The sequence below is a fragment of the Adiantum capillus-veneris genome, chromosome 20 (genome assembly GCF_014529385.1).
Source record: "Adiantum capillus-veneris isolate H3 chromosome 20, ASM1452938v2, whole genome shotgun sequence".
In the NCBI taxonomy this organism is placed as follows: Eukaryota; Viridiplantae; Streptophyta; class Polypodiopsida; order Polypodiales; family Pteridaceae; genus Adiantum; species Adiantum capillus-veneris.
Genome location: NC_140950.1, coordinates 124,536,504 through 124,557,103, shown reverse-complemented (window position 1 = coordinate 124,557,103; position 20,600 = coordinate 124,536,504).

Below are 20,600 nucleotides of genomic sequence, written 5' to 3'. Positions count from 1 at the left end.
GAATCGATGTGGTCTACAACTTTGCAGAAGGAAGTTTTTTCAAATTCTGCACCGATTTTGAGTTATCGTTTACGGACTGAGTACATACATAAAAAACAGCTTCCGCGTTTTATTTTTGTTTTTTCTGCTAATTGGAAACGATTTTGCAGAAACTACCCGTGAGAAGACCGGAATCGATGTGGTCTACAACTTTGCAGAAGGAAGTTTTTTCAAATTCTGCACCGATTTTGAGTTATCGTTCGTGGACTGCGTACATACCTGAAAAGCAACTTCCGCTTTTTGTTTTTGATTTTTCTGCTAATTAGAAAAGATTTTGCAGAAACTACCCACGAGAGAGATTGGAATCGATGTGCTCTACAACTTTGCAGAAGGAAGTGTTTTCAAATTCTGCACTGATTTTGAGTTATCGTTCACGGACTGCGTACATACCTGAAAAGCAACTTCCGCTTTTTGTTTTTGATTTTCCTGCTAATTGAAAACGATTTTGCAAAAACTACCCGCGTGAAATACTGGAATCGATGTGGTCTACAACTTTGCAGAAGAAACTACCCACGATGGGGATTGGAATCGATGTGGTCTATAACTTTGCAGAAGAAAGTTTCTCTAAATTCTGCACCAATTTTGGGTTATCGTCTCGGACTGCGAATATGTTTGAAAATCAAAATTTTACTTTTTGCTTTTGATTTTTCTCATAATTGAAAACTTCTCAATTATATTTTTCTTCATCAATCATATATTTGTTACTGACGTAACTTTGCTGCAGAAGCCAGTTACACATCGTTCCGATTCAGTCGAGCCGTTGATGATCGTCCAAATTCTATTGAGCTACTGTTGGTACATGATCTTTTGTTATATGATATACTCAATCATTGATTCTCGTATAATTATTCTTTTAGAGATATAGTTTACGTCGTTTTATTGATAATTTCTCATTGATACCATAGTGATTTTGATGGTACCATGATGATGTTTTGTTAATACTTTGGTCATGGTGATTTTCGTTGATACCATGATGATATGTCCTTGATACCATGGTTATTCTTGGTGGTGCCATGATGATATTTCGTTGATACCATGGTTATTCTCGGTGATTCCATGATGATATTTCGTTGATTCCATGGTGATTTTTATTGATACCATGATGATGTTTTGTTGATACCATGGTCATTCTCGGTGATACCATGATGTTGTTTTGTTGATACCATGGTTATTCTCGGTGATGCCATGATGATATTTCGTTGATACCATGGTTATTCTCGGTGATGCCATGATGTTGTTTCGTTGATACAATGATTGGTGATATCATGATGCTTTTCGTTGATACCATGATCATTTATTTATTTTTATTGACATAATGATGATATTTTGTTAATACTTTGATGGTATTCATTGATCACTACATTGATAAATGTTGTTTTATGTAGTATATACACATATCATTTGTATCACGTAATCACACATTTTGTACTTTTACGTTTATACTTTATGTACCATATGTTGTCGTGCGTATATATGTCGTCAAAAGAGTGGCGTCGCGAACCATCTCTTATGGCATTGTGAACGTAATTATTTCATTAACGATGCTAATAATTTTCATGACATGTTTTTTTTTGGAGTCTATGATCTATGTAGGATTGATCAAAGAATTGATTTTATGAAGACAAACTTGGTGACAATAAAAGATTTATGAAGATATGTTTGGTGATGCCATATTGATGACAACATGAAGACATGTTTGGTGATGCGATATTGATGACAAGCTACACAGAAGATTCATGGAGACACTTTTGATTACAAGCTAATCGATAGCTTTTACACCTCTTTATTGAACCTTTGTATTCATTATTGTATTTGATAGGAGTAATGTAACTCCTCATAAAACATTCATTGTAAAAGGAGTGATGTAGCTCCTCGTAAACATTTGTATATTCAATGATTTTTATAATATAACGGTGGGTGTATATAGAGCTGTGGGTTTTTCCCTTGATCCCCCAAGGGTTTTTTCATCCACAGTTAGGGACCCTTATTTGAGCGGGGGTGTTGAGCTTATATGTGAAGCTACTCAATATATGGCACCCAGGTCCCCTCTATATATACATCATCTCATGTGTGTATTCTACACACTTTGGGGTTCTACTTCTGTGTTCTCTCCTTCTCTCTCAACAGTTAGAGCTAGCAGAAAATAGTCAAAAAAATGGAATCGGACTTCAAAAGTGCACACATACTTCAAGAAATTTAATATATAGTCATTGACCAATAAAGACGAGATTATTGTCCTCTGGTCCTAATCTCCGTGCACCTCTAGACCGAGGTGTGTGGGGATTGGGTCTGGCTAGAGAATGTGAGGTTGTTAAAGCTTGTAGTTATAACAACTAGAGTGTTTTAATTATTTGTTGCATCATTGGTAGATAAAGTATGGACGATAGGATGGCGTGTCCTTGTGCGCATTACAAGCATCAGATCTTTTGAAAACAAAAAATCTATGATCAGCACATATGCAATCACGGTCTCTTTTCGATAGAGAAAGTACAAGACCTGCATTATCGATCTCATGGTCTAGAAATTGAAGGTCAAAGTCCACAAGTAGATATTGCTCCAACTTCATCCCAGAGAAGACGATTTTCTAACGAGCAGCTATCGACTAAGTCCTCCCAACTAATACCTAAAGCAGCATTTCAAGAAGCAGAGATGGAGCAGATGTTGGATGCGTTCTTTGACATGGATTCCAACATAGAAGGCAACAACATTGAATGCAGTACTGGTGACCAACCTTAGCCATCCCGTTCATATCAACGGCATGATAGCAATGATGAGGAGGGAGACATGATGCAAAGTCTTGCACGCATGCCGCTCTACAATGGTGCAAAAATATGAGTTCTCCGTACTGCATTGGCAATGCTTAATTTGTAGTCTGTCTACGGTTGTTCTGACGCCTCAATCACAGAGCTTTTCAGGTAAACATATTTATCCTAAGCATGGTAAAGTTCAAATTACAAAGGGTTGACTTGTTCATGTAACGTCAGGTTGCTGAATGAGCAAATCTTTCCAGAAGGGAATCACATGTCCCCTACCCATTGAGCCTCTAAAAAGATTCTTACTAATTTGGGCTTGGATTATGAGAAAATACATGCATGTCCTAATGACTATATACTTTTTCGCAATGAGTATGCAAACCTGGAACAGTGTCCCAATTGTGGATCAAACAGGTACAGGGAGGACACACAAGGAAAATTTATCCCTGCAAAGGTCCTTCGACACTTTCCTATCATTCCAAGAATAAAGAGCATGTTCAGGTGCAAGTCCATAGCCGCTTTGATGACATGGCACTCAAATACTAGATCGCCAGATGATGTTATGCGGGTACCTGCTGACTCTCATGCATGGAAGCACATAGAGGAAAGTTGGCCTTCATTTAAGAATGAGCCTCAATGTATCTTCTTTGGTCTGGCAATGGACGAGTAAACCCATTCGGATTACGGAGTTCGTCATGGAGCGCGTGGCCTATTTGTCTGGTTAATTATAATCTTCCAGCATGGCTCGCTATCAAGAAGGGCCATCTGTTGCTGTCATTGATCATCCCAAGAAAGTACAAAGCAAAGAACATGGACGTTGGAGAGGGCGAATGGGGGAACACACCCAACAGCAACACAAGGGCCTCTCGATAGCTCAGGGTATTCACAACACCCCTATCCTCTCGGAAAACACCTTCAAACACACAACTCACACTAGCAGACCATCGCCTGCTTGATTGCCACTACTCACACACTCTACAAACCACCACACAAGATACACCTACTACCACTGCCTGTCTCCACCCTTACACATGCACACTGCCACTCAATCTCACTCTCTCATTCAAAACACCATCGGTCCTTGGGGCACACACTTCCACATAGCTGGCACCGAGGAGAAACATGAAAGCAGGAGAAAGAGAAAGGGGGGAAGGGGAAAAAACAGCACCGGAGGCAACTGTGGCTTGATTGCATAGGATTTCAATGCCATCACCATGACCATTTCCAAGAAAAAGTTACAAAGGGGCAGCTTGCTTGAGAACTCCACTTTGCAGGGTTCAAACGGCACCTCAAAAGGTCAAGAAAAAGCCCCAAATTTGATCCATTTTTTACTTTTATAGGGGGGGCCTTTAATTTGGGAATTTACAATTTAATTCGTCCACTTGGCACCTTGAATTGGCAATTTTTGGAACAGAGGGCACCGCCTTGCTCTATCTCTCTCTTCTACTCTTTGCACTTGGGGGGGGGGGGGGGGGGGGGGGCAATAGCGATGTCGCTATTGTCCCTTGGCATTTTTTATTTTTTATTTTTCATCTTTCACTTTTACCCTTTGTGGCCTCAACCTTGCACTGCTCCACATGCTTGACTTTGACTCCCATTTTCCTCTATCTGACTTCTTTCTAGCTCTTTTTGCTCTTTGGCTCACTTTGTCCGCCTTGGCTTAGAGTTGTCCTTGCTCCTTTGGTCTTCCCCTTTGTCCGGCCCCTTGGCTTTGTCCACTTGACCTTGCTCGGATGGCCTCTGCTGCCCTCGAGCTCTGACTCCCTCTCTCTCTCACTGCCTATTTGGTCCATTTTGGCTACTTTTGGTCCTCGGCCACCTTTGGTCCTCTTCTACCCGGACGACCTTTGCTCTTTGCCTTCGCCCTTGGAGTGACCTTGTGGGAGCTCCCTCTTACATGTGGGGGGGGGGGGGGGGAAGGGCAATAGCGATGTCGCTATTACCTCTTTCTCTCTCTCCAAAACTTGTCCCGTGGGAACGTGCCCTGTGTCGCGTACTGCCACCTCATCAAACCACCGCCAGCGCTCCACCGGTGCATGGCGCCTCGCCCAAAACCACCGCGGAAGCCACCACAGCAGCGCCCGGTAGGGCCCACCATAGCGATGGAGCTCCAAGCTCCTCCTCACTTCATGCATGCCCAATGTGGCCCACGCTCCAGCTGTTATACCCCAAAATCCAGCATCGCGCGCCCTCATGTGGGATGAGAGTCTGCCATGTGGCCGCCTGTGAAGCGGTGGCCTTTGGGGCTCCTCCAACTCCTTGAAAAAATCCCCCCTTTCAATAAACAAAAGTTGTTTTTTTGGCTTTCTTCCCTATATTCCCTTCCATTGCTCCAATGTCCGATGGCCGAGCTACAAAACTGTACCGGATCTCCACTGAGTTGGCACTGAGCCATGTGAACCTTGCCGTATTTTCACTTCTCTGAGCTAGCTATCTGAGGCTGCCAAAAACCAAGAAAAGTACCTGCATTATCCTCCCTAGCACCTGCTGCCAATTTCAACTTGTTGTAACTTGCTGACCAAGCATTGGATTGATGTGCAGTTGATTTTTTCTAGCTCCACATGGTCCACGCTTCCACTGAGAACCTTGGCGAGACTCAAAAGACCCCGGATGGCACATTCCTCGGTGCGGTCAACCCGACCCCCGAAAAATCTTCTAATGGCCATAACTTGCTATCTAGAGCTCTTATTTGCGATCCGAGAAGACAGGCATGCTCCACAACTCGAGCACTACACACATATACACTGACATCATCCCGGTCCATGTGTCCCTAGCTTGGTGATCCGTTGGGGATCTGCTCCACACTCTTTCTTTAAACTGCAATATCTAGAGCACCGGGGATCCGTTTGATGAGCCGTTTGGACCGGATTCTAGAGCACACTGAACACTATATTCTAAAGCTTTGACTTTGCATTTCAAAAATCTCCACGTGCCATCCCATATGGACTATCCTGCTGCACTTTTGGCCTAGAAAACCTCTTTAATCATACATTCTCGCTACCCTTTGGCTGCGAAGAGCCATAGCACCTGCCATAGCCTTCTGCATTGCACTCGACTACACCCTTTGCCCGGCATAGACCGCCTGCTAGCTTCGACCAAATTTGGTTGAACCATCATTGCTCAGCCCCCTCGTCGAACATTTATGTTCGACCAAAAGCATATGTACAAAGCTTTAAAACTCACACACCAAACTAGGATTGTATGTACAGGCTATGTACAAAATCTTCAACTGGACCTTCCTTTCGTACACTGCATACTTTAGGTGGGTTTCCCAACCCCCTTGACTATAATTTGCTGCACTTCATGCACTAAATTTTTCTCGAAATATAGTTTGAGACGCACAGCATTCACCCTGTTCCTAAGAAGCTTTCCATTTGCTCTTACCAGTTGATACGTCCCATTTGGAAAGGCCTTCTTCACTTTATATGGACCTGACCACTTTTTCTTGAACTTCTTCCGGAATGTGAAATCCAAGTAGGTTTCATACTTCATAACCAGGTCTCCTTCCTCTATCTTTGTGTCCGGAAGGTTTTGATTGAATTTGGAAACCCGCTTCTCTCTCTGCTTCACATAGTAGTCTGTCGCTGCCTCTCTGTCCATCTGCAAAGCCTCCAAGCTGACTATCCGATCCTGTAGAACTTCTTGTTGGGTGGCATTGACACTCCACATACCCTTTAAATCACCTAGTTGTGCATGCATTGGCAACACTGCCTCCTTACCATAGACTAGCTCGAATGGAGTGAAGTTTGTAGCCACTTTATAGGATGTTCTATACGCCCACAGACACTTAGATCTAGGTTTTCTTCCCACTCAACTTCCTACTTATACACGTACTTTGTTAACATCTTGACAGTTTGATCAGTAGCACTCTCGACTAGACCATTGCATTGGGGGTGATAGGGTGAGGAAAACCTGTGTTGAATCTTATACTTTTCCACTAGTGTGCTCATGAGCTTGCTTCTAAACCCCTGACCTCTATCAGAAACTAACACCCACAGAACACCAAAACGGCAACATATATTATCAAACACGAATTGAGCCACTACATTAGCATTTACTTCTTTCACTACTTTGGCCTCGACCCACCTTGTAAGGTAGTCAATGGCTACCACCACGTAATTCTTACCACTAGTAGACTTTGTGAGAGGGCCTATAGCATTCAGACCCCACTTCTCGAAAACACTTTGTGTGATGATGAAGCCCTATGACTCCGCTACCAGTCGTCTTTCACCTATAGTCTAACACTCGTGGCATGTCTTGCACCAATAATTGACGTCCTTCACAATGGAAGTCCACCAAAAGCCCGCTCTAAGCACTCAAAATAGAACTTGGTCTTTGCCCTAGTGTCCGCTCTCTTCATAGCATTGCTCCAGCACCATCCCTATCTCTTCTTTGTACAACACCCTTCTAAGCACTCCGTCACGCCCATAGTTCATGAGATCTTCACCTACCAGTGTGAATTTGCGGACCTTTTGCACCACTCTTCTCTTTTGTAGCTTGGACAAACTCTCTAAACATTGCCCGTACCTAAAACGCCTTCAATCTCCTTAAGAGTCTCCCTACCTGCATAAGTGGCTGGGGCCACATATAGACCTGCAACATGCACTTGTACTTTGCTGCTAGCTAGTTGATCAGCCTCTTGATTCTGCTCTCTCCTCACATTCTTGAATTGGACTTCTTCAAAAGACTTCAACATCTTCTTGATGAAAAAGAACTAATGCTTCAAAGAATCGCGCTTTACCTGCCATTGGCCTACAAGTTGCTTGATGACTAGCAATGCATCTCCCTTCACCACCAACCTTGAAATGCTGAGCTCTATGCATTGCTTTTAACCCAAATTCAGAGTGAGATACTCTGCCTCATTATTGGTGTGGACATCCTCTAGATCATATGTCTTCAAAAATATTGTTTTGCTGTGTGGGTCGTGTATCACCACACCTCCTCTAGCATTCTGCACTACCCTTCCATATGCTCCATCAAACCACATAGTAAAAGCATCTTCCAAGTCAGGTTCCTCCTTGGCTTCATCTCGTACCACCCTTGAATAGGTCGGTAAATCGATGGCCTTGCTGACGAGAATGTCTTCCAGGTGAGAGCGACTCGTGTGATCTACCTTGAACTTGAACTCGAACTCTTGTATCTCCAACACCCACATCATAATCCTTCTTCCTAGCTTCAAATGTAGCACTACCTCTGGCATTAGATTATTAGCCGTCAACACAAAAAACATATGCACAATCCAATGGACTTTGAACTTTTGGCAAGCAAAGACCAGAGCCATCACCCACTGCTCCGCCTCGGTGTAAGTAGCCTCTCCTGGCCTAATCACCTGCTCTCGAAATATATCGGCTTGTAACTTCTCCCTACCTTTTGCGGCAGAACTGCTCCAATAGAAATTGTGCCCACCGTCATAGACACATAGAAGTGTGTCCCTCGATTTGGAGGACACACCGCTGGCAACTGACACAAAATCTCTTTAACCCTATCAAAAGCCTCTTGAGATTCCCCATCCCACTCATAACCATGCACTTGTTGAGCCCTCTTTTGAAGAGGATGCACATATTGTGACAGCATCCAAAAGAAACGTGACAAATACTTCAACTTATGAACAAATGAAGCCAAACCTTGAACATCTGATGGCGGCTCCATCAACACCAACGCCTTCACCTTCTCAAGATCAGCCTCTATACCGTTTTGTGACACCACATGACCTAATAGCTACGCTCGAGGTTGTGCTAGCTTGTAGTTTTTGGGATTCAGCTGACCTCCTTCTTCATCAAGCCTTTGAAAGCATAATTGGAGCTTCAATAGGTGCTCCAACCTTGAACTGTAGCAGCCGATATCATCCATGAAGACCCTAATAAAACGGCCCATGTATGGACCAAATACCCTGTTCATCCAACCTTGAAAGGTGGCATCTACATTTACGAATCCGAACGGCATCCTGCGGTGAGCGAAACAACCCCATGGAGATATGAATGTGGTCTTCAGCTGGTCTTCAAGTGCAATCCCTATCTGAAAGTACCCCAAAAAACCATCCATAATCGAGTACCTCTCATGCCCAGCCACCTGGTTTAGGATTTCATCTTGAAACGGAAAGGGGTAGTGATTCTCTTGGTTGCGACATTCAATGGCTTGTAGTTCACACATGCCCTCCATTTCCCATTCTTCTTAGGGGTTATGACCACTGGCGAGACCCACTCTGACTCCTTCACAGGATATATGATACCTGCATCCAATAGCTTATTGATCTCCTGCCAAAGGGCTTCCTTTTGGATTTCCCCTAGTCTTCTCAGCTTCTGTGCTTTAGGCTTATGCCCCTCTTTAAGAAAAATCTTGTGCTCTACCCTTTTGCACCTAGCAAATGCTTGTACTCCGTCGTGAATAGGTTAGGATAGGACTCACATAGTTGAACATATCCTTCCTTTTAACCCTTGGTTAAGTCTTCACTTATCATTCTTGAAACCTCCTCTATGCTTAAACCATGAGCTTGAGACTGTATACCTTCTTCTTTAGGTAGAGATTCATCTATGGTGATCCCGAATAAGTCTGCATCTATCTTCAGCATGTCATCCTTGCTCTCCTCTTCCTCTATGCTAGTATAGCCTTCATCATAGCCCGTCTCTGTCTCGTACTCATAGCTCGTTGTATCGCTCTCATCTTTAACTGCCATAGGATGAGAACTACTCTCTTTGGTCTTCAAATCAAGCACAATTTGTCTACCTTTCTCTTTGTCAGGCAAAGTGAACACTTTGCTCTCTCAATCCTGCTTTGCACCTATTGCAAAAAGCCATGGTCTACCCAAAATGATTGGATAAGCATTGTCCCCTGCCTTCATCACAAAAAATTCAATCAAGCACTCTATGCCCATCACCTTGACCTTTACATCCTGTGCCACACCGAGACACCTGGCTTTAGTATGGTTGGCCATCCTCATGCGTACATTTGGCTTGACTACTGCCTTGACTCCCGTCTCTTTCATGGCTGCTTCCGTCATGACACAAACCTGTGCTCCACCATCTATGTAGGCTTGTACCTGCATCCTCTTCTCTATAATTGCATCCACCAACAGAAGAACATCAGTGGGGCTACCTACCCTCAAAGCCACATTGTTTTGTACTGCTTCCACATTACCCTTGACTCTTGGCAGCGTGGTGCTAACACTTGTGGACCACTGCCTTCTTAACTTTGGATTTAGAGCTAACAACTGACCAAACGTAATATTTGCCTTTTGATTTTGAACATCACTCACCAGATTGTACTTGGGATAGCCTCCTCCTAGCTGGAAATCCGCTTGCTCGATCTTGCAACGCCTCCTTCTTTTGCTAGGCTCTGGCTGCTCTCTGCCTTCGTACACCTTCTCATTTCCCTTGCGAGCTCTAGTTTCCCGCTCCGTCTCTGTCTCCCTCTCAGCTCTTTCCCTCTTATTCGCCAAAACTTTGATATCTTGCTTATCTATCCCTATGATGTTTACTCTGGGGACCTCACCTCCATTTTGTGGAGCTGGTTGCATAGGATTCTCCACCGCTTGCTCTCTTGGACCATTGTATTGTCCTTGACCTCGACCTCTACCAAAAAGCGGGTACATACCTCCTCTTTCTCTCTGCAGTTGAGGAAAATCGGGTGCATAGTCCCCTTCTTCTCCACAATTATAACACCTACCAGGCAGTGGCTGTGCCCTGCCTCTTGCTTCTCTTCGCTGTCCTCTATCCATCACACTGAGCCGCAACTCTTGCATCTGCTCGGATAAATCTTGCACTGTGCGCACCCAATCTTGTGGCACAATAGCTACACCTCGGTTTCCATGATTATCTTCGTGTGCAGTCTCTCTCGGACTCTACGGTTGGACATGGGCCATCCTCTCGTAGCCTGACACGCCCTGCTCTATCTTCTTCTTTATCTTTCTGCTCTTTGACCGTGCAATGGCTACTGCACCATTGTAATTCTCTGGGATCTCAAAATCAACCTTTTCTCTCACCTTCGGGTACAGACACGCCATGAATTTATCTAGCTTGAAGTAGTCTCCATCAGCCAATTGCATGGCTGCCGCTAGTTCTGCCCAACACTCTTCAAAATGACCCAAAAACAAATTGAACTCTTCACTTACGTCTTGCTTAAGCGTCTTCAGCTTTGCATCCATCTCAACTAGGGAAGTTTCCTTGCGGAAGTCATGAAGAAACCTCGTCCGTAGAGCCGGTCATGCTTGCTTCCGCTCACCTTCCAATCCATCGTACCATGCTTTAGCTCTACCATGCATCACCAGAGGAAAAGTCTGCATTTTTCTATCCTCGCTCGGCAATACGCAACGACAGTATAGACAGCTCAAAATTTGACATCCACTCGTCAGGGCTCTCTTCTCCTCTGAAAATCGGTCCGTAGCTTCTAGCTGCCATGACTTCCAACGCGAAAAACCGTTTCTTTTCAATTAACTCGGAGAAATTAGTGTGCTCCTCCGTGGGGGCACCAGAAGATGGAGAGGGGGAACACACCCGACACCAACACAAGGGCCTCTCTATAGCTCAGGGTATTCACAACACCCCTATCCTCTCGGAAAACACCTTCAAACACACAACTCACACTAGCAGACCCCCGCATGCTTGATTGCCACTGCTCACACACTCTACAAACCACCACACAAGATACACCTACTACCACTTCCTGTCTCCACCCTTACACACGCACACAGCCACTCAATCTCACTCTCTCACTCAAAACACCATCGGTCCGGGGGGGCACACTTTTCCACACAGCCGGAACCGAAGAGAAACAGAAGGGCGGAAGGGGAAACAACAGCACGGGAAGCATTGCACTTCAGAAAACATATACATAGGCTTGCAATGCCATCACCATGGCCATTTTCAAGCAAAAGTTACAAAGGGGCTAGCTTACTTGAGAACTCCACTTTGCAGGCTTCAAACGGCACCTCAAAAGGCCAAGAAAAAGCCCCAAATTTGATCCATTTTTTGCTTTTATAGGAGGGCCTTTAATTTGGGAATTTACAATTTAATTGGTCCACTTGGCACCTTGAATTGGCAATTTTTGGAAAAGAGGGCACCGCCTTGCTCTATCTCTCTCTTCTACTCTTTGCACTTTAGGGGGGGCGGGGGGAGCGGGGGCAATAGCGCTTTCGTTATTTCCCCTTGGCATTTTTTATTTTTTATTTTTCATCTTTCAGTTTTACCCTTTGTGGCCTCAACCTTGCACTGCTCCACATGCTTGACTTTGACTCCCATTTTCCTCTATCCGACTCCTTTTTAGCTCTTTTTGCTCTTTGGCTCACTTTGTCCGTCTTGGCTTAGAGTTGTCCTTGATCCTTTGGTATTCCCCTTCGTCGAGCCCCTTGGCTTTGTCCACTTGACCTTGCTCGGATGGCCTCTGCTACCCTTGAGCTTCTCTGACTCTCTCTCTCTCTCTCACTGCCTCTTTGGTCCAGTTTGGCTACTTTTGGTCCTCGGCCACCTTTGGTCCTCTTCTACCCGCACGACCTTTGCTCTTTGCCTTCGCCCTTGGAGTGACCTTATGGGGAGGGAAGGGCAATAGCGATGTCGCTATTTCCTCTTCTCTTCCTCTTCAAAACTTGTCCCATGGGAACGTGCCGCGTGTCGGGTACTACCACCTCATCAAACCATCGTCAGCGCGCCACCAGCGCATGGCGCCTTGCCGAAAACCACCGCGGAACGCCACCACAGCAGCGCCCGGCAGGGCCCGCCATAGCCACGGAGCTCCAAGCTCCTCCTCACTTCATGCATGCTCAATGATGCCCACGCTCCAGCTGTTATACCCCAAAATCTAGCATCGCGCACCCGCATGTGGGATGAGAGTCCGCCATGTGGCTGCCTGTGAAGCGGTGGCCCTTGGGGCTCCTCCAACTCCTTGAAAAAATCCCCCCTTTCAATAAAAAAAAATTGTTTTTTTGGCTTTCTTCCCCAGATTCCCTTCCACTGCTCCAATGTCTGACAGCCGAGCTGCAAAACCATACCGGATCTCCACTGAGTTGGCTCTAAGCCATGTGAACCTTGCCATATTTTCACTTCTCTGAGCTAGCTATCTGCGGCCGCCAAAAACGAAGAAAAGTACCTGCATTATCTTCCCTAGCACCTGCTGCCAATTTCAACTTGCTGACCAAGCATTCGATTGACGTGCAATCAATTTGTGCTAGCTCCACATGGTGCACGCTTCCACTGAGAACCTTGGCGAGACTCAAAAGACGCTAGATGGAACATTCCCCGATGCGGTCAAATGGGCTCATACCCGACCCTCGAAAAATCTTCTAATGGCCATAACTTGCTATCCAGAGCTTTGATTTGCGATCTGAGAAGATGGGCATACTCCACAGCTCGAGCACTACACACATATACACTGACATCAGCCCGCGCCACCTGTCCCTAGCTGCCCGATCCGTCGGGGATCTGCTCCACACTCTTTCTTTAAATTGCAATATCTGGAGCATCGGGGCTTTGTTTGATGAGCCGTCTCGACCGGCTTCTAGAGCACACTCAACACTACATTCTAGAGCTTTGACTTGGCATTTTGGACATCTTCACCTGCCATCCCATCTGGACTATCCTGCTGCACTTTTGGCCTAAAAAACCGCTTTAAGCATACATTCCCGCTACCCTTTGGCTGCCAAGGGCCTTAGCACCTGCCCTAGCCTTCTGCACTGTACTCAACAACACCCTTTTCCTAGCATAGACCACCTACTAGATTGGACAAAATTTGGCTGCACCAACGTCTATCTAGCACCACTTATAGAAGAGCTCCAAATCTTATGGACATGAATCGATGTGGTTGATATGTCCCAACCAACCGCATGACGGAATGTACATGTGCAAGGCATTCTCATGTGGATCATGCACGATTGTCCAAGCTTCGGTGAGTGCTCAGGTAAGTGCCTTTAAAACCCTCACATTCATGTGATTCATGGCTATGTCAATGCTTTTAAATATTAATATGTGATGTGTCAGGCTTGAGTTACTCGGACAATCATGCATGTCGGAAATGTGGTCCTGGACTTGGCTTCCACCGCTCTGAGCATTTGAGAAAAATAGTTTACGAGGAGCATGGTAGATTTTGGCATGAAGGACATGAGGTACGTGGACCAAACATATGCAAACATGACATGCATCCACTAAAACCGAGCGATTGGAAAAACATGTGGCTGGAGAGGGGAGATTGGATGCCACCTGGAATGGAAAGACTTTCTATTCTCCATGATCTCCCGTACTGGAGTGACCTACTGATTAATCATTTTCTTGACCCAGTGCACATCTTCAAGAATGTAGGGGAGATCATCTGGAAGACCATCACTGGAAAAAGGGAGAGCAAGGCCCAAAGAGATGACCTGCAGGCTGTGGGTCGAATGTGAGAGATGTGTCCTCGACTAAAACCCAATGGAAAGTGGTCTATACCTAAAGGTCCATGGGTTTTGAGTCGTGTAGAAGAGCAACAAGTGAAGAAGACTATATTTTCATTCAAGACTCCCACAGTGTGCATGCGATGTTTGAAAACGTCTTTTATGAGAGATGACAATCTCAGTGGTCTTAAGTCCCACGATTGGCACAAATTTTTACAGTTCATTTTACCAATTTCCATTAAGGATTGTTTGACAGATGACATTAGAAGAACAATCTACAAAATCAGTGAGTTGGTACGGTGGATCAATTCAAAAGAGATAAGAGAAGACAGCATCGATGCACCACGCTTAAATGCTATTGAAGAAGTGTGCATGGTGGAGAAGTACTTTCCAACAAACATTCTTACCATCCAAATGCATGTACTTGTGCATGTGATTGATGAAGTTACAGTTTCTAGGGTGGTCCATAGTAGGTGGATGTTCTTCTTGGAGAGATTTATGAAGACTTTAAACGGTTTTGTTCGTCAAAGGGCTCGCCCCGAGGGTAGCATGGTGGAAGGATGGCTTGTACAAGAGTTTCTTGTCCTCATCAGTGAACTTTTTGTCTCAATTGATCCAAAGATGCCCCGAATGTGGACTACTGGGGTAAACGTCAAGGTGACAGGGGACGAGCCGTAGGGACAAGGCATCGTTAGGAATATGGACATCACAATGAGAAAAAAGATTATGAGATCCTGCCTTCTCAACTCAGACATCATGCAAAAGTGGCTAGAGAGATACGAAGGGTAAAAGCAACAACGTTTGACAGATTGCCTTCAATTCAAGCGCAACCGTGCAACTAGAAACCTTCCTTTTCCAGACCATCTCCAAAATTTCCTGACTTTCCAATTGGGCAGTGGTTAGATGCGACACTCTCAGAGGCAAAGAAGAGTGGAGTGTTGATTACTAAAGAGGAAGAGGAGATGTCCAGGGGTTGCGATTATCATGTACATTTCACAACTTCCTTTTCGAGCTCCATATGAAAATTAGTTTGCTTTAATAAATTTTAATTTGTTTCAATTTTGTGGCTGCAGTATCATAAATATGGAGCTTTGTGGTCGCATGGGAAGCACTTCAGAGTGCAAGGGATCGACGAACAAAGGGTCACTTTCGACAGTGGTGTTAGGGCAAGCTTCATCCAAGAAAGTAGGAGTAGTGCCAGGGATGAGAATACAAAGACTGGCCAGCTTGAATATTTTGGCTACATCCAAGACATCTTGAAGATTAGCTTTAGAAAGTTTGATTATGTTTATCTTTGATGTCAAGTGGTTCAAAGTTATCACCAACGGCCCTAATGCAACTGTGCGCAAAGACAAGAGTAGATTGATTCAAGTGAACTCTAGGCAGATGTGGACAGATGTGCGGGATACATTTGTACTTCCGCATCATTGTGAACAAGTTGTGTTCATACACGATCCACTATGGGCTGAAAATGATGAGAATGATTTGTCTAAACCCTATTGTCTCTATGTCGTTCAAGTTACTCCACGTAGCAAGCAAGTGCGTGAAGGATTGGATGTTGAGCTTGAAGAGGTGATTCATGAACAAGGCGCAGGACCAACTCTAACTTTAAGTTTAGATTTTGAGGTGGATGTCAGCATTGAGCAAGTGTCTGAACCTAGAGATGAGGTGTCAAATAGTAAAGCTGATGCGGAGAGTGCCGAAGAAGTACAGTTCGATGATGAAGATGCAGAAGCACAGATTGAGATAGATATCTTTGGTGCATCAGATCTCATACAGGATGAGAGATTAACTAATGACTTTTCCTAGGAAACCTTTTGTAAAGCTCTTTTTCTTAGTCTACAATACACTTTAGATAATGTCATTTATGTAGCAGTTTCGTTGATTTGGTTCATTTGTGTAGCAGTTTCATTGATTTGTTATTTGTATTGATTAAGCATTTCTTACGTAAACTAACGTATTTTGTGGGTGTTGCTTGTGTATGATTATCCATGGCCGATGACGATCAGCCATACTCTCCTAGTTTTAGTTTTCCAGTCACTCCGGTCGGGATGTCACCCGAGCAGATGGGCTCGTTTTTGTCTCAGTTCACACGAGAGCAGATTGCGATGGCACAACACCTTTGGGGTGCAGGTACCTCTAGACCTACTACGGCCGACCCTATGCCTGGTACTAGTGTGGTCCCTACACGGAGTGGCCCCATACCTCAGTCTAGTGTGCCCCCTATGCCTAGGACTCGTGTGCCCTCTACACCGACGGGTGGTTCATCCTCGACACGACGAAGCAGTCATTCCGGAGGCAGTGGTTGTTGTGGTAGCGGTTCTACCGATGCGTCCATACTACCGAGAGAGCATCCACCACTATCTTCAGTGGATAGTTCACCTATGGGCACACCACGTACACCTTGGGGATCACACGAGCATGATCCTAGCAAGGTGTACATGAGCAGGGATGGGGCTGTTGTGGAAGATAGGGTCGGAAAGGAAATGCGATAGAGGATTCGACAGCTGTGTACGATTCAGTTTGGTCACTCTTTGATGGAGACTTGTGAAAACCTTGATGCTGAGAGAAAGAATTACATCGTCGACGCCATTCAGAGAGAGTACATGCCGGCAGACGGGTACGATGCGGTCTCAAACGCCTGGATTTTGAGCGTGGTGAGGTCCACAATGTCATACCGTCGGTCAGAGGCCAGAGACAGGTACAATGAAGTTAGTCCCAAGCCGGCATGGTTGGACGCAGAGCAGTGGACGGGGATTACACGAGAGACACAAGACAATCCCAATAGATTTCAGCAGCAGAGAGATGCAGCCAGAGCACATTTGGAGTCTATTGGAGCGTCACATCTTGGGAGTGGAGGCTACGATACGCTTCGACATGAGTTTGTAAGTATTATACGTATGCTTTAAATTATTGATAATATATATGTTATTTGAAGATTTATCTCATGATTAAACCATAATTTTACAGGAAGTTGTCGTGAAGCGCCTTCCGACACGCCGAGAGGAGAAGTATGGGTACAAACATGGACTTGTGGCCCTTTTGACCCAACTGCAGGAGGAGGGAGAGGACGTCGATTGGGAGGCATTAGCATGAGGGTCTTCTCACTCAGGATTGTTCGCATATGTACAATGTTGTACTACTTATCTTTATGATTTATGGTTATGTTTATGGTATGGCACAAATGTTATGGTTAAGGTTTGACAGTCAACTTAAGATTATTGCTATGATGGTATGACAATCATTTGATGGTTATGGTTGTGCAAGGTTATGCTTATGGTTTTGGTTATAATTATGCTTATGGTTTTGCTATAGTTTTGTTATGGTTATGGTTGTGCAAGGTTATGGTTATGGTTTTGGTTCAGGTGATGGTTATGATTTTGCTATGATGATATAGCAATCGTGTGATGGTTATGGTTATGGTATGACAAGCAAGTTATGGTAATGGTTATGGTTTTACAATTTATGACTCATGTTTTAATTATGTTACCAAGTTATGTTATTCTTATTGTTAACCCTCACACACATTCCTATCACCTACGACGGACATTGTATTACTTATTTGGTAGACTTAGGTACCGGGTTTGTCGGTCCAATAGGAAAAGGGTAAGAGTGATCGCCGATGAGAGGCGCACTCTAAGTGGAACATTCAAGGGATTACTTGGCTAAGCATGGACGCCCAAGTGTGAATGGGGCGAGCTCATATAAAAGTCAACTAAACCTAAAATTCACTTATTCTCTCATTTGTGCAATTGAAGAGTGCTCTTGCTCCATCTCCATCTTCTTCTTCTTCATCTCCTTGTGTGAGTGTGTATGTGTGTGAGAGAGAGAGAGAAAGAGAGAGAGCGAGTGTGTGCGATTGAGCATTGCGACGGCACGACGGCGGCGAGGCGGTTAGCACGGTGTCTCCCTCTTCTTTCCGGCAAGGAATCCTCCACGACAGGAAGTGTAGAGCGGTGAGTGACACACCAACGCCATCTTTGACCTTATAGTTTATGCTTGTTATGCTTGGAGCCATTTGTGGCTCGTACACAGTGTACTGGCAAGTTCCTTGCATTGACACGTGCGACATACGCACACATTTTTGCCGTCGCTACAAGGGAATGCCATACACTAAGCTTGAATGGCACTTTGTGCTTCTTTGGTCGTGCAATTTCAATTGTAGGAAGGGTAGGGAAGGAGTGTGTGTGTGTTGAGAAGAAGGATTTTATGTTATAGTGTTTTTTTCTTTTTGTTAATGGAGTTTTCAAAGGTACTGTATTTTTTCTCTGTGTAAGGTGTTAGTATTAAGGTTGTTAGTTTTATGTAATGTAATGTACAGTAAGTAGGAAGTAGATCTGTGAGAGCTAATAGAGTGTGTTAGTGTGTAACAGTAGGTATATTAGTTGGAAAAAGGTAGATAGAGTGTGTGTGTGCTCTCGCGCAGGCCGTGGTGACCTTATCCTTTTTTTTTTAAATAATTAATTTTTTTATTTTATTTTATTTTTAGGTAGGACCGGGATCGAGAATATCTCCCAGACCCAAGCCCAGACCCAAGCCCAAGCTCACATCCACGCCTAGCCCTCAGTCGCCTTTTAAAATTACGAATTTTAGCTTCACACGTAGCTAAAAATCAATTTTTTGAAGACCAACGGAACTTCGGATGCCCAAAAATTTTGTTGTAAAGCACACAGCGACCCTCAAAGTGATACGCTTGTTTCGAGCTATCACACACTTTAATAAAAAAACCGATCATTAAAAAACATTAAAAACGTAAAAAACAAGAGTGAAAACGGACGCTTAAAAAAGTAAGCAGCTAACCTTCGAGGTTATTCGTCGCTTGTAGTGTGCCAAAGGCACATGCATCTATACTCTGGTTGTGTGCTAGAGACGGAGCAACTAGAGAGAATTTTGACTTACGCAAGTTCTCAATATCCACCTACTTTAGGTTTCGGGCCCTCGACGAGGACCCAAGGTAGTACAAACCAAGACCCGAACATAGCGGTGTCAAGAGTTTTTTGGAGCAAGGAATTGCACATATGTACATATCCATGCATGGTGCATCGAATAAAGGATTGCCCATTTTCCAGAGCCAGGTGGTTACGTGGGGCCCACATGTGTACAGGTAGGACAGGGTGTACATAGTGCATCGATTTTCATCGTTACCAGTACCAGTGTGTTTTCTCTACAATAAGGAGGAGTTAGTAGCATATAAAACTTCTCGAGGACGCTATCTGCGGGACGACGACATGAGGTAAGCAGGTGCGTCAGATGCCATCTAGTGGCGTCAGGACGTCGAATGGGGTCAGTATTTGTACGGGGAGAAGTACGGACACGACGTGGGTGTTTTCTTGTGATACTTATGCAGAAAGATCATCATGAGGACCACTTCACGTGGTGGCGGGATGCATTATTGAGAAAAGCTGAGTGCCAGGTGTGCAGATGATGCAAAAAGGTGACAACTATGCACTGTGAGGTCAGTTTTTGGCCTGTTCGGGGTCCGTTTGAGGTCATCTAAAAGGCCAAGGGTGCCCAAGTAATAAATCTAAGTGTGGGAACTGAAAAAAGAGAGAAAAGATCAGAAAAAACGTGGAGAAGAGAGCAGGAACAACCGCAGGTGTGTTTTTGGGGTTTTTCGAGTCTGTTTTGGCCGTAAACTGCTCCTCCGAGGTCGGATTTGAGCACTTTGACATTGTAGACTAAGGTTTTGGGCCATTCCGGACGTGATGGCACTGTCTATTTTTCCAAATTCCTCACTCTTTTTCTATTGTTTTTGCTGTGTAAGTTTCTCCTATGAGCGAAGCTTCTGCTCCAGTTTGTGATTGTATCTGGTATCTTTTACCCATATTGTTTGAGTTGTTTGCCCCATTGGTGTTGGCCCAAGCTCATTGGTATCTAAACATCAGAAGTTCTCCTCTTTTGAGCTGAGTTTTGTGTGTGTGTGTGTGTGTGTGTCTCTGTGTGGAGTGGACAAGTGGATAGTCTCTCTCCTCTCACTCCATGGGTGTGTTTTCTGTCTCGGCCAGGAGGGTTGTGTAAGCCGAGTGGTGCCCCATAGTGTGTGTGTGTGTATGTGTATCTTCCCAAGAGTGTGTGTCAGGTCATTATAGAGGCATTATGTGTGTTTCCATCCCGCCCACATTCTTTTGGCACCCCCCACTGAGGATCTTCTTCGAGTACCTTCTGCTTCGAGCTTCAAGCTTCGAGATTCGGGGTTGCAGGTTGCAGATTACATGTTACAGGTTACAAGTTACATGGACAGGTACAGGTACAGGTGTTTCACACAGGTACAGGTAGCTAGAGTTCAGTGTTACACTGATAGTGGGAGTTAGTTGCAGTTGCCGCGGGTATGCATCATTTGGCGCCTGTTTGAGCGCATTGTCTGTTGGATTGTACGTTACTTGTGGAAACTGCCATGGTACGACTTTGTGGAGCCATATATGGTTTTATTTCTCAGTCCCAGCCATTTCTGAGAC